Consider the following 14871-nt stretch of genomic DNA (forward strand, 5'->3'; position numbering starts at 1 on the left):
AAAGCTGTTTTCTAGGAACAACAAACATCTCCCTTTACTACATTATTCTTTTCCTATAAAGTACAATTTAACTCTTTCTAAACTACATTTTATAATGGCAACACAGCTGACTGTGATCTGTGAGGAGTAGGATGACTTTTCAAAATCCTTTTAAAAGGAATAGAAATTACTGAAGGTTACAATTAAAAAAAAAAAAAAGAAAACTTAGATTTTGAGGATATTTTAGGGTTTCCACCCTAAAGGCCAGGTGTGGAAGTATACACCTGTAACCACAGCACTCAGGATGAGACAGCTCCACTAGGAGCACAAGGACACCCTCTTCTAAATTAGCAAATCCTTACGATGATAATCCACATTCATTACCTCGGCGATGACGTTAGAAAATAGCATTCAGACGTCCCCATGGACACCTGTGCTTGTCAACAATACACCATTAGATTCCCACATGAATTTTTTTTTTTTTTTAACGTCTCAAGTGAAGCCTCTTTTCCTTCAACCGTTTTGGCTTCTCTTTGATGGGATTATTCCTCTACATAGTACTTTTGGCCTCCATAGCATCTTGCTTCTGTGTCTGCGGAAAGAAGGGCTGTGACGTGGCTTATTAAGATCCTTCAGCTGAGGCTTTGGAAACATCTCAGAGGCGGTGTTCTCTCATCCCCAGAGAGAGCCACAGCAACTAGAGGCCAAAGTCAGCACTCACCAAACACCTCCCCATCCCCACCTCCCATTTTGCTGGCAGGAAGACCTAAGACTTTGATTTCAGAACTACACAGAGACCAAGAAGAATCCAGAAAAACAGGCCTTGCAAGGTTTACTCTTTCAGTCTATAGCATTAGACAGCTTTGCTTTTGGCTAATCACAGTTCTGTACAAGGTCCCATTCTTCCTTAAACATAAGCATAAAATCCAGCGTTCTCAGTGTCATTGATTCCTCTATTCAGAAGGCTTCTGTGCCTATGAAACCAGTGAGATACATTTTTTGTGACAGGACATGGCAGCTCATATCTGTGATCGCAGCACTCCAGAGGCTGTCAAAAGTATGTTACAGGGAGTGTGAGGCTGGGCTGGGCTGAATAGCAGGTATACAGTCTGCCAGAGCAACACAGGAAGACCCTGGCACCAGCAGGGGGAAGGGAGGAGGAAGGGTCGGGGGAAAGGGAAGGCGACATTAACCCTTTGTCTTTTTAACATGTATTGTACACGCTGTTCGGCACAGCTATCATGAGAGACAAGGAGGGACACCTCAGCTTTCAGTCAGGGCGCAGAGGAAAGCTGTAACATGGCTTGAGTTTTATTAGACTCACTGCTCCCCATGGAAGTGTTCCTTGGTTACTCATCCATGGTTTCCTTGTTTCCAATGCTGCCAAGTCGTTTCTTTAAAGAGTTTACCGGTTTTCAGTCTTTTCTACATTTACCATTGCTGCCCTGCAATGGGTTATTTAGAAAGTCACTAGTCCACTAACCACAATGGAAAAGTTCAGTTGCCATGAACCCCTAACCCCCACTCTCTGGCAGGGACAGACCTGTCTGTGGACCTCCCTTCCAAGGCGAGGCCATTTCTATTTTGGTTTTCATTTCCTGCCACAGAACAGGAACATACCTTGAGAGGGTCCTGTGGACACGGCTCACAGTGATTGTGAAATGTGCACTTTCACTGAGTGCTGTGCCATATCCATCAAGTGACGTAGCTAAGGAGAGACTGAGTTTCCTTCTGGCTGTTTGTGAAAAGATGGTCTCTAATAAGTACCAAATACATTTGCTAAAACTGATCAGAAGAAAACAAACCAGGACATCTACCATCTTAGAAACAAACCCAGGCAACAGAATTTATTTTCAAAGTTTTAAAAGGAAAAAGAATGCAAGCATTATTTTTAAATATCTACTTACCCATAATAATTTGCCCTTGGGCCTGGAAACAATTATAATAAAATTTTGTGGGGGAAACCCCTGCTGTCTCTGCAGTGACATTTCTGCCATGCTTCACATTAGAGCTCCTATAAATCTTGGAACTGAGCAAACAGGGGAATAAAAAAAATCATATAAAATACCTGTCAGTATTTAGACTTAAAGAGTGTGGGGAAGATTCCCAAATCAAATTTTCCAACAGGTTGAGCTTGATGCATGAACACTTGATCTGCAATTTGCAGCAACTCACATGGACACATGTGTGTTAAAATGGAATGTTCACTTGGATCATGGGTTGTTTTTTTTTTTTTCTAATGGAATCATGATCATTCAGGCTCAGTTCTCCATTCCAATACATTCATTTGTTCACATGAAAATCCCGAGCTGCTACAGATAAATAATTGCTTAGAAGGCTTCTTTCCACGAAGAGACGAAGCTGATGGTCCAGGCACACATGCCCTGTCACCGTGGCCAGGCAGGCAGGAAAACTGAATATAATAAATGGGCCCAATGGTTTCCTGTCAGTTGCTCAGACACAACACATTGTTAAGTCAGAGGACAACTGTTTGGTCTCACCTGGTTTTGTTTTCATGAGACAAGTTCTCATGTAGCCTAAACTAGCCTGAAGCTCACAACATAGGCAAGGATGACCTAGAACGCCCAGTCCACTTGTCTCCACCTCCTTCGTACTGAGAATACAGGTCTGTGCAACAGAGCTCGATATGCACATGCTTCAGACTCTTCTTCATGCAATCATCTCATGAAGAATGGCTTTCCTTTTTACATATTATAATTGATAATCAAAAACATTGTAGGAATTATCTACATCTTTGCCAAAATTGCGAGGCTAATCTACTAAACATCATCAAACTTTAGAAAATGTCCTTAGAGGTGTTCCAATAGCAAAGACCTGAGAAGTCAGTGGCTCACAAATTCAAGGCCTTCTATGGCCACCGAGCAAATTTGAGGCCAGACTCAACAATTTGCTGGAACTCTGTCTCAACATAAAAATACAGATATCTCTGGGCTTGTACTTCCAAGAGGTACCTGCATGGGCTCCTCTGTTCAAACCCCTGTACTAAAAAGAGATAAATAAAATAGCATCATTACCTCAGCATCTTCTAATATGCATAGAAGTAAATACAACTTTTTAAAAATTATTAACAAAGTTAATCTTTAAAATAATATAATAAATTTTAAAAACCTTGTTTTAAGAACAAAAGATGAATCAGCAGGGAGAAGGGCCATTTACTCTTAGACTAGACCTTCAAGTACATAGTCCACAGTGAAAACATCTGGTCAAACGGTCTCCTGCAACTTTTAGGAATCTATTGCCAGAAAAAAAAGCTGCTTTTGGCCCACTGTGTGCAGCCATGGGATCAGACACCACCATAACTAAGTAATAATTGTCTGGAAGCCTTACAATTACAGTAAAAATTCATAATTATTTTGATATTCCTGTAAATCCTAATTTATAAATGTTACAAGGTTAAAAAATATTTATGAGGAAAGAGGCATAGCCTGTACTCATTTTTTTAACAACTTGACAGTGATTCTAAAAGCATTAAATTCAGATGTAGAACATGCATCTTATTTGTTAACATAATAAATATCCCATTTCTCCCACCAAAAATCTTCAGTCTCTTTACGTATCTTGTACTTTAGTATCAGTGAGTGTTCATTGTGTGTGTGTGTTGTAATGATTATTAGTTCCCTACATCCTGCAGAGCATGGCTAGCATACCTTGCCCTCTACCTAGGGGTGGGGCTTCCCAAAGGCCCTTCACTATATAATCCAGACATTTTGATTCCTTCCAGCCCTTTTGCTCACTTACCCTTTCCCTTTCCTTTTCCTCCCTGCCTCCTCCCTCACCCCCCCCCCCCGTTCTGCTTTCTTTTTGTGTCTCTCCTCTTTTTCTCCCCTCTTTCTCTCTTCAGGCTTCTCCCCTCTCTCTTCCCCCTCCCACACTGCTTCTAATAAACTTGTATTTATATAATATAGTTTCATCTTCCCATTAGCTCATTTCAGTAATTAATCTATTGAGGATGATGTTGATAGTTTTTAAGCCAGGGTCTCATGTGGCCCAAGCTGGCTTCAAAGTAGCTATAATATAGCCAAGGATGACCTTAAAGATTTGATCCTCCTGCCTCTGTTTTCTGAGTGCTGGGGTTATATGTATGCACCACATACCAGATTTAAGCAGTGCTAGCGGACTTAACCCAGGGCTTTCTGTATGTTAGAAAAGCCACATCCCAGCCCTGCTTTAGGCTTTTGAAAGTCTACTTTTTATAGATAACTTTTTCATCTCTCTAGTTGTGTCTGTCTAGCCGTCTTCTAAAACTATGAGAAGAGAAACTTTTAAAATGCCTACACTTCCACACTGAAGAAAGCAAATAGTTATAAGAAAATAAGTTTCTCTTGCAGATTGCAGCCAGGGACACCTCTACCCTTTGAATTGATTTCAGCTCAGCAGGAGTTTTCCATGTTTCCTGAGCTTTCTCACTGTTCTTTTGATAATGAGCTAAAGTGTATTGTTTTGTCCTCCGAGCTGCAGATCACTGCTAACACAAGGAATTTTGATTTGAAGATCTTTTGCTAGCATAATTATACATTCTGTCCCGGATTGCCTGGATGGGAAGTAAACAGCTCCTCTCCCGCTATTGTCAGGCATAGGGGAAAGGCCAGATGGGTTCAGTAGCTAAAGCTAAGAAAGACACTCTCATAGGTCATTGGTGGGAAGTTCAATAGTATTGCATACCTAATAGCAGCTGCTTCTGTTTGAACTCAGGACTATGGAAGATGAACTGCATTAAATGGCAAATCATTAAACACTAGCTGGGTTAAAGCACAGGGGTACTCATGTTCCTGATGAAATCCCCACTGCCTGTCTTTTTACACAAAAAGAGCTTGGTCTTTACATGGAGATAGCAGAACAATGACAGGAGGGCCAATGTGAAAACCACACACAGAAACCTTAAAGAGCGGCTTTTGGGTTTATAGTTTGAGTGTGAGCAAATACTCCTCCTAAGTGAGGCTGGAAAGCACAGCACTGAGTTTAACACAGACATAAAGCATTTTGGGACATGTAATCCTTTAGGAGCCTTGTTTTCTCTCATTATGTGTTTATTCTTCAGAAAAAAGGGGAAAAATTAAAAAAAAAAGTGTTTAAATTATATCCACCAATGCCACAGATTCAAGCCCACAGTTTGTCTACTTCCTTTTACTATTGACCCGCCTCGTGGGCAGATGTGAACATCATAGCTGCAGATGAAGTTCATGCATGTTCAGAACTGAGACTACAACCACAGAGTCTAACGTCAGTTTTCAGGACCCTTCCACGTGGTAAATCTCTCTCACCTTCTTGAAGTAGGCAGGGGGATGGCGGGGCACTGTGCAGCCATACAGTGGCTCTCTCTGAAGAGCTCAGGTCGATTTCATCCTGTCTGTCTGTGCTTCTGTGCTGTGTGGACCCACTGAAGGTCCTGTGTCCACATAAGTGTCAGTGTTGTCCTGAACCTGCTGCATCATAGCACGGCACAGAGGTGAGCACAGAGCATTCCAACTGTGCAGTTTCCCTTCCACTGAATCCACAGTGCTGCAAGAAAAAGTACACAGAGCCTGAGACATAGCTTCATTGGTAGAGGGATAGACTCTCATGTGTGAGGCCTTAGGTTTGATCCCCAGCACACACACAAACACATAGACACATACATACACAAACACACACACAGACATATACACACACAGACACATACATAAACGCATACAAACACACACAGACACATACATACAAACACACACACAAACACATATACACACACTGAGAGGTAATCATTATAATTTGTAATTCACTTTTTTTGGTTTCTAACTTGTCCCTTCTTCAGCTTCCAAACCGCACAGATCGTGAAAACAGGCCTGCTATGTTGTTCTTATGCAGCCTCAGCCTGGAAAGTATTACCATTTGTAGGCTGTCAGGAAAGGATCTAAAGTACCTCTTAGCACTTTTGTTACACACTTATTTCATTCCATAAATGAGAATATTTTTTATTTAATTTCCATGAATGAAAAATCATAAAATTATATTTTTACAACTGAAATTTTCAAATAAGAGTCTACTTATTACACATGTTTCTGACTCTTTCAAAAGAACATGTATGTGCTCAGTTTGGTAGCACATGTACTAAAATTGTAACAACACAGGGAAGATTATCATGGCCCTTGTACAAGGAAGACATGCAAATTCATAGTGTTCCATCTTTAAAACACAAACAAAAAGGAAGATATGTATTTATTGTCTATCAGATTTTTATTGAAATTGCAGCATTTTAAGATATAAAGATGTCTTTCATTATATAAATGTGTATTTTTAATATTTTAATTAGCCCACCCATCCATTAATAACATGACAGAATTCTACAAACATACATATAAAAAGTAACAGAAGCAAGTGGTAGCACACGCCTTTAATCCAAGCACATGGAAGACAGAGGCAGGTATATCTCTGAGTTTGAGGCCAGCCTGTTCAATAGAGCAAGCTCCAGGGCTGCCAGGACTACACAGAGAAACCCTGTATGGAAATCACAACAACAACAACAAAAGTAATAGTAAATTTTATAGGGAAGAAATACTTATTTTCTTCTGAGAAAATGTAGAATTCTGGAAGATGACCTGGTTGGCTTGAGTGTATGATCAGCTTCCACACCGTTTTCAGTGTACTGCCCTTTTAGATGTTAACACTTCTGACACATTGGTAAAAATGAAATCCAATGATCTATTTTGAGGACTTCGTACAATGCTTGAAATCCTTTAGTCTCAAACTCACACAATGCATTTCAAGTGAATACTATTTCATTTATACCAGGCTGTGTTTTGCCTCTGGTCCCTTGTTTACCAGAAAGAGAGAAGACAGACAGACAGTCAGACAGACAGATTTTTGAAGCTTGTCCTTCATGTGTTTGGTCAACTGACAAATCTTTAAGAGGAATAAGTAAGATTGCAAAGTGTGAGTACACAACAGAAAGCATGTACAGCATGTGGTTTCTGTTTCTCCGACATAACTAGACAAACACAAATGTCAGAGTTTTGTAATAAATAGATATATTAGGACACAGTTTTGATAATATCAGAGAAGGAAGACAATAATTTTAATAAAACTAAACTTAACCCTAAAGGATACAGTAATCTTCATATAACCTGCTCTGAAGACTTGACATTTATGTTAGGGCCAACGTAAAGAAAGCCAACACCCTTTAGAGATTTAGAAAGAGGCGGAGGTACCAGGCAGGTGCACCCAGGACATTTTTGCAGGGTGCAGGGGAAGGCCTATACCTATTATTCAAGATTGTCCTGTTTTTGAATTACATACCCAGACAGACCGGAATGTTCTCTAGACAGAACTGAGGCTCTGGCACCTGAATCTTTTGTGTGACTGACAGGAAGGAACATGAGTCAGAAATAGTCTGTCACTGACATTCTGAATACTGAGCAATGAAGTCCAATCCCACACTGTTCCATATACTGTTCACAACTTTTATCCACTGCTTTCCGCTTCAAGTAATGATGCACACATATATGTACAAGAACAGTAATGAAGAGGGAGGTTTCAGTGTTTTGTGTTAAAATGCCAGCTACAATGTAAAGTGAAACCACTTAATTAATTCTCAAACCACTTAGGGTAATTTCATTACAGACCATGTCATTCAACAAGTCCTATCATTACCAAGGCCAAGGTTAAATCGCTCTTTTTTTAAAAAAGAAATATAAAACCAATCTTAATAGAGCTTCACACAATGAGAAAGAGGTCCAGGGTAGCTTTGCTCTCATCCTAAAGAAAGAAGGGCTCCATTGATTGATGTGTCAACTTTCTCTTGGTCTGTCACTTATCTGTAAGAATTTAAAAGTTTTCAAAGGGACAATACATTTAAGCATTATATTATGCACTTCATTTCATAAGGGCAATTCAATTTCCTACGTTTCTGGACGGAGATTAATTTTGTCACTGAGCATTCCAGACCACTGTTACTTCAAGGGAGTCATTTGCAAACCAGCACTGATGGAGGTCCCCAGCTTCGGTGTCAGAGAGGCTCCTGAGAAGGGTAGTGCGTCCGCTGCAAAGGCCATCTGTTGAGTGTCTCTCGACAGCTGGGTCTCTTGACCATCAGAAGAGCACACAGACACAAGAGGCTCAAGGAGGTAGCCAGCCGTGAGACACAGGGCTAGAAGCCCACGTTCGTCTGTGAAACAGCATTGCTTTTAATTGCACCATAATGATTTTTCCAATAGACACAATGACATGTAGTGTCTCTTTGGAGCTGATGTGAAGAGTACAATAAACTGCAGTGTGGCTGAAAAGCCAATTGAGACGTCTTAGTGCCTGGAGGTTTTGTCCTGCAGGCACACTTGAGAAACATTCTCACAGGCCGCTCGGTCCACAATCCACTTCGACCACAAATAACTGCATCTATCATTGTGCCCAGAGAGTTGTAAATGTAAATGCACATCTTTATTCCAAATATCAAAAGCATTGAGCCTTGCCTCCACTTTTAATCTTGATTAGAGATACTAAAGTAAGAGGAATTTTCCTTTGAGTGGACAATGGTTCAAAATCAAACTCTTCTGATTTTCTGAGGTTGCTTAACTATTTTATTCTTTATTCCTCACTGTGAAAGTCAGCCCAACTACTCTGTCTCCACCTGTCACCAAACGTTTGGTGTCACAGCAGTACAGATGGTGCTGAGACACTGGAATTAGCTGGTTGGACATTGGAATTCTTGTTTGTTTAATTGTTGTTGTGGAGATGAAAAGCAGAGATTCACACTCAAGGCAAGCTCTGCTCTAATTAACCCAGCCACAAATTTTTGGGTTTTGTTTGCTTGCTTATTTGTTTTATTTAGTGTGTGTGTGTATGTCTCTCTCTCTCTCTCTCTCTCTCTCTCTCTGTGTGTGTGTGTGTGTGTGTGTGTGTGTGTGTGTGTGTGTGTTAATTCATGCATGTGTAAAGGTCAGAAGACAAACGTTGGGAGTCTGTTCTCACCTTCCACCATGGATTCTCAGAATCACACTTAGGCCACCAGCTTCCAGAGCAAGCACTTTCCCCCTCTGCCCTATCTTGTAAGCTTATGCTTGGTGTCTTAAAGGGAACAATTTCTATCAGTACTAGAAACTAACATTGCTGGAGGACCCACTATGGCCAGCCATCAAGTAAAGTCTAACTCTTGTTTCTGGGAACCCAGTTTTCAGAATATGATGGATTAATCCACAGAGACTCTACAAATCCCCATCTATATACTGTTCTGAGGCCTGAAGGAATGGGAGAAAAAACAGAGTGAGAGGAGGAGAAAGAGAAGACAGGGGAGAGGGACAGAAGGAAAAAGAGGGAGAAGGACAGACAGACAGATAAAGGCATGCTCACATGCATTCACATGAGGGTGTTCACACTCTCTGGTTCCATTTTCTTCATGTCGTGTCCCTGTGGATGTGTTCCCCTCCTTCACTTGTTTAAATCTTTGTTAAGTGTCAAAAATGGGTTTATAACATGAAAATCTGTGCTAAACTTGATGTGTATATACTTGGGCAATTGTTTTTTCACTCAGCATGCCACACCTGACGTCCCATAACAAGAAACAGACTAACAAGAGAAAAACATTCCAACGCTTTTCTACTGCTCCTCTGAATTTGAGAAGCAAGAGACAGGAGAAACTGTATTTTCAGCTCCACAGGCAAAGCAGTGAGACCTTGTGGACATTGATTTAAAAAAAAAATTATTACCCTTTAGATGGCGTTTATTAATCATGCCCAATGCTTCTGCAGTCTCCTAAGCAGGTATAGTGCCACAGATATGTTCTGTTGGACCCAGAACATGTAAAAGACATGGTTATTTATTTTTCTCATCTAGCCTAATGCTCATTACTGACCATCCTCTGAGAAAAGATAAACAAGAAGAAAGCATGGCAATAACATTCGCTATGATTTGGAGCTTGCACAAATGAAGCCTGAAAAACGAGAAACTACTGTGTTTTCACGGACAGTCTTCTGAAAGAGTGGGGTTGTGTGGAAATGCGACTTAGTAACAGAAGTTACAACCTAACTATGACAAGCTAGCCAGCTTAGGAAGCAAAGCCGGTCCCTTCAGATGTTATTGCCACCAGGCATAAAGCAGAATGCGTGGGGCATGGGGGGGTCTTTGGACTTGCAGTTAGGGGAGGCAGGTCAGAGAATTCCTCTATGCCATGTTTCAGGAAAGAAAGGTGAGAGAACAGCTTTTCTTCTATGCAGCTCTCTGTTTTCTTCAGCTTACAGTAAACACATGGCAGCAAGGATGGGTGAAAGTCAGTGGCAGGAGATTATCCAACATGCGTGGATGGCACACTGACATGTCATCATGCTGGATTTGGGGATAACAGACTCTGGACTCTGATACCTACAAGTATCCTTTTTCCAATGACATTTCTGAGTCAGCCCATATGTCCCAAAATGAAAACCGTACACTTTTCCAGCTTCCGTGTAAGGGCTTAGGTTTGTAGCTTAGCTCGTAGACTGTTTTCCTCCCGCGCTGACAGTCTTGAATTAGGTTGCCAAGATCACATAACAGGCTAGTAGTACACAGGAGGTAAAAGTGGGAAGATGAGGAAGCCAAAGTCATTTCTGGATGCAGAAACTATTCCAGGTATGAGACCCTGTCTCCAAAGAACAATTAAAAAATGTGGCGGGGGGTGGAGGAGGGACAGAAGTGGTTTAGCCAGTAATGACACTTGCTGCCAAGCCTGACAACTTGAGGTCAGTCCCTGGATGCCACAGGGTACAAAGAGAGTACTGGTCCCCACAAGTTGTCTTATACCTCCACTTGTACACTATGGCACACAAACACAGATACACATGCACACACACACATGAAATGACAATTATTTTTTTCAAGTAAAAATGTTTAAAAGAATAAAAAAAAATCTGAATCACCCTCATGTGGCTCCAAAATTAGAAATCCTTTCAAAATATCTGCTTTCGAGTTGTCTATTCGAAGCAGCTTTTGCTACGGTGACCTGTTGCTGCTGGTAGTCTGGCTGCCTGTTTCCGGCATTGTGTCGCCATAGCGAATCATCCCAAGACACAGTAGCTCATTGTACTTCACCTGACATCTACCGTCACAGTTTCTGTCCAGGAGAAACTTGAGCTCTGCGTGTCAGTCAACACTTTCTGCTTCAGGATAAACTGCAAAGAGAATTTCAGAGGTGTCAATAAGCAACAAGGTTAGGGAAAAGGTATTGGGGCTCAGAAGGGGATATCCTGGCTGGCAGACCTTTCACATACTGAGTACTTTAAAGAGAACAATGTTCAAAGAAGCAGCAGAGTCCCTCTATGGCCTTTTTCTGCCCTTCTGTCTCAGGGCATCATTCTGTTCTCCTTCCCTCAAGCAACTGACAGAAATCAGAATGCCTCTCCCCCTCAAGGCAGGTCAGAGCACTAGAAATAAGCTCTGACCTTCCCCTGCCTTCCTTATGTGTGGCCAAAGAGAAATCCTATGACCTAATTCTCTGATTGTACAGCAAGGTTCTGCCCCATACCTGGGAGGAAGGAGTGTGTCACAGGGAGATGAAGAAGAATCTGAATAGCTCAGCATCGCTGGGCTTCCCCCGCTCTGTCCAACCATGTGATCATTTTCTTTTGTCCATTCTTATTTCTTTACTCACCACTGGTTCCCGTGAAGTTGAGTACAGTTTTGTTAGTGGTGTATCTGTACCCTTTTGACAGACAATCCTCACAAGTCTAAGTGTAAAACCGGGTTTCCCTGGATCTGAGTCTTGTTTGTGAAGCCCTATGCCACAGAAACTCTGATTAAACTAGTCTGTGTTTGTTCTCCCATCCTTGTTTCTTCCGTCACAGGAGTGCGGGCCACCAGCCCTGTTGTGTATAAGATGGCCATGTGGGAAAAAAAGGAAAGAGACCCACCCTTTCTGAGCAGCCCACCTTGGTGTTGAGACAGTTCTGCTCCCTGTATCATTAACTAGCCTTGATTTCTGCAAACACTCTATTGCTTGCATGTTCCATGAACTGTAACTCTCCTGCTGCTTGGAAGAACTCGCAGTGAGGAAAGTTAAATGTCACTTCCCTCTGCTGTGCCCTGGTCTGTGCTACTGAAGCCCTCTCCGTCTCTTACTCAAAACGAGTGGTTTTATCATTCACAATGCACACACACCTAATATATATATATACAATGAAAAGAGCTAGAGCTGTTGTTCAGGAGAGCGTGGTGGCTCCTCTGAAAGACTGCCTTCAGGTCCTAGCACCAGCACGGAGGTCCACAACAGCCTGTAACTCCAGTCCCAAAGAACTGGGCACTCTATTCTGTCCTCCACAGCCATGGTCCACATGGTCCACAGGAAGAGATGCAGACAAAACACTCATAAACATAGAACAGATAAATTAAGAAAAACACTAACAATGGTATTCATACACCAGATAATGCAGGCTCTACGGAAACATTTCCTTGAGAACAGTAAAATGAAATAAAAAGGGATTATGCAACTACACACATGTATAAATGTAGTAGTAGAAAGGTGACAAGAAGACCAAAGACACATGTCCTCCTTGCCTGCACACAGACAGACCGAGGCCGATAATGAACAAACAGCCATATACCTTCAGGCAGTAATAAGTCTGCAGAAAAATGAAGCAAGAGGCTGGGAAGGAGTCTCGGTTTAGACAAGTGCCTGCTTAGCATGTATGAAGTCCTGGGCTTCTAAGTCCCAGTGCCTTAGAATCTGCGTGTGGAGAGTGCGCACCTGCAACTCTAGTTCTTTGGATATAAAGACAGGAAGGTTAGAAGTCTGAAGTCATCCTCCGCTGCAATGCCAGGTCAGCCTAGGCTACAGAAGGCCCAGTCAGCAAGGGGGCAAATGGAAGGGACAGAAGGAAGGAGGGAAGAAAAGAAGGAAAGGAAACAAAAGGAGGCGTGGAGAAGTGGAAGTGGGGAGGGAGGGCCAGAAACCTGAGGAGGGGTTTCAGTACTGTGGTTAGAGTGGAGTAGAGAGCTCCATCCAGGGTCCCAGGACACACATTTCCAGTCAGAGGTTGGGGTGCAAATGATGTAAGGTGGGAAGCGGCTTGGCGAGTTTCAGGAAGCTGCTGCTGCTTCCCCCTGAGGACAGTGGCGTGGGAGTCACAGCTCCTTATTCCCGACAAAGCTTTCTTGCATTCTGAGATGATGGCTTTCCTCCCTCAGCCCCCACCCACTCCAGTGTGAACAAGTCCTCACTTCAGGAAACGACTGACAACCCCCTCCCTCAGTCTTGCTGTGGTACTTCAGTTCTTGTTGTCTTTAAAATAACCTGACTTGGCAATATAAAATGTTGGCGACCTTATATTGTTCCCTTCTGCTTTCCAAACTGATTCAAGAATGGCTAAATTCTGTTAAGTGCTAGCTTAAGACATGTACCAAGTGGTCCATTGCATCCATCCCCAGAATGCACCAGCTCCCTTTGCTTTATCTTAACAATTTTGGTACTTAAAATATTTTCCTAGTTCATTCTTAGAATGCTACCATTATACTTTAAATCCTCCCATTTTAATTTTGGCTTGCATTTTTTTTTTAATATGAAAAGGGAGCGGTGTTATTTATCCGTAATTTTTTAGTGAAGCTATACATCAGCAGTTTACTTACATCTACTAAGATCTTTAATAGAAAAGCAACTAAATTAACCTGGGAAGCAGAGAACATCAGGAGCTGGTCCTCGCCTGGCTTTCTCAAGTTACGTACAAAGCACACATGATAATAATTCTGTGTTTGCAGCCTAAGGGTGAGGAAGGGACAGAGTGTTTTGCCAGCCCTTTCAGGGAGAAAGGGAAGAAGGAAGAAAGAAGACAAAGAAAGAGAAAGAAAGAAAGAAAGAAAGAAAGAAAGAAAGAAAGAAAGAAAGAAAGAAAGAAAGAAAGAGAGAGAGAGAAAGAAAAAAGAAAGAAAGAAAAAGAGAAAGAAAGCAAATGAAGGAAAGAAGGAGAGGGGGAGAGGAGAGTAGCACATATTTCCAGAGGGACTGACTGGCTAGGATGAGAGAGTTGCCACTAAGCCTAACCACAGCCTGATATGAAAAGTGAGTCCCACATGGCCACTCAGCACAGATCCCCCTGATACATGCCAGGAACCAGTTGAAAGCAGGGAAGAAGTTTCTTCTGATGGGGCCAAAACATGGGCCCCAGAGAATCTCTCAGTCCCAGGCCAGCCACTCTGACTCAAAGTGCGGTGGAGAGGGAAGGGTGGGAGATGGTTAAGGAGGGAATTAGCAGCCCCCATCACTGGAAGGCTTGTGATGATGGGACTGATTTAAAATGCAAGCTTCTGGTCCACTGTAAAAACACAGAGAAGCAGGGAGGAAATAGGATTTCATCAGGTGACTTTCAATTTGGGGACTGAAGTAGAGACCAGGAAGAGCAACAGCATTTATTTATTATTTATTTGCTTTTTTATTTTTTCCAAACCCAGAATGCCTGCACTGTTTTTCCTGGTCTGGTAAGTGACTTGTGGACTGCTGTTCCTTCTTTGAGCTTCGATGCTAATAAGGCACGCTTCCCACAGGATCTGACAGAAAGGATAAATACCTTAGCCTGTTGATGGTTAATTGGTGGTGGCATGTGTCTTTCTCAAACTCCCATGAAGGGAATGTTCCGATCATCAGGACACAATTGGGCTTTCCCCTCCCCCATCCCTTGAAACAGAACAAAACGCTGAGAGAGGGCAAGAGGTCTAAGGCTTTGTATTGCCGCTTGGCCAGCTTATTCAGTCCTCAGAAGTTATCCCTAATTTCTCTCTACCTCAAGAACAAAATTGTCTCACAGCAAATCATTTAGCCTTGACCACACTCTTCAAAAGGCTCTTACTGATGGCTTTGCCATAGATTGCATCCAGCTAAGGCAATGCTTATCTATTGCCTCCATTTGAAGCCCCTCTGGGAACTAGAGATGGGGACCTGCTGCTGAG

General features: G+C 42.1%; 1 protein-coding gene and 1 non-coding gene across 38 annotated transcripts in view; both read left to right on the forward strand.

Moving 5' to 3' along the window:
* The window catches only part of Adgrl2 (adhesion G protein-coupled receptor L2), a 636611-nt gene that overhangs the window by 103640 nt on the left and 518100 nt on the right, over positions 1 to 14871 (forward strand). The gene's annotated exons all lie outside the window — the stretch shown is intronic.
* On the forward strand, positions 6061 to 6165 carry LOC132646133 (U6 spliceosomal RNA). Its single transcript, XR_009584264.1, has one exon. It is a non-coding gene; the product is annotated as a U6 spliceosomal RNA (small nuclear RNA).

This window comes from Meriones unguiculatus, chromosome 10, assembly GCF_030254825.1.
Source record: "Meriones unguiculatus strain TT.TT164.6M chromosome 10, Bangor_MerUng_6.1, whole genome shotgun sequence".
NCBI lineage: Eukaryota > Metazoa > Chordata > Mammalia > Rodentia > Muridae > Meriones > Meriones unguiculatus.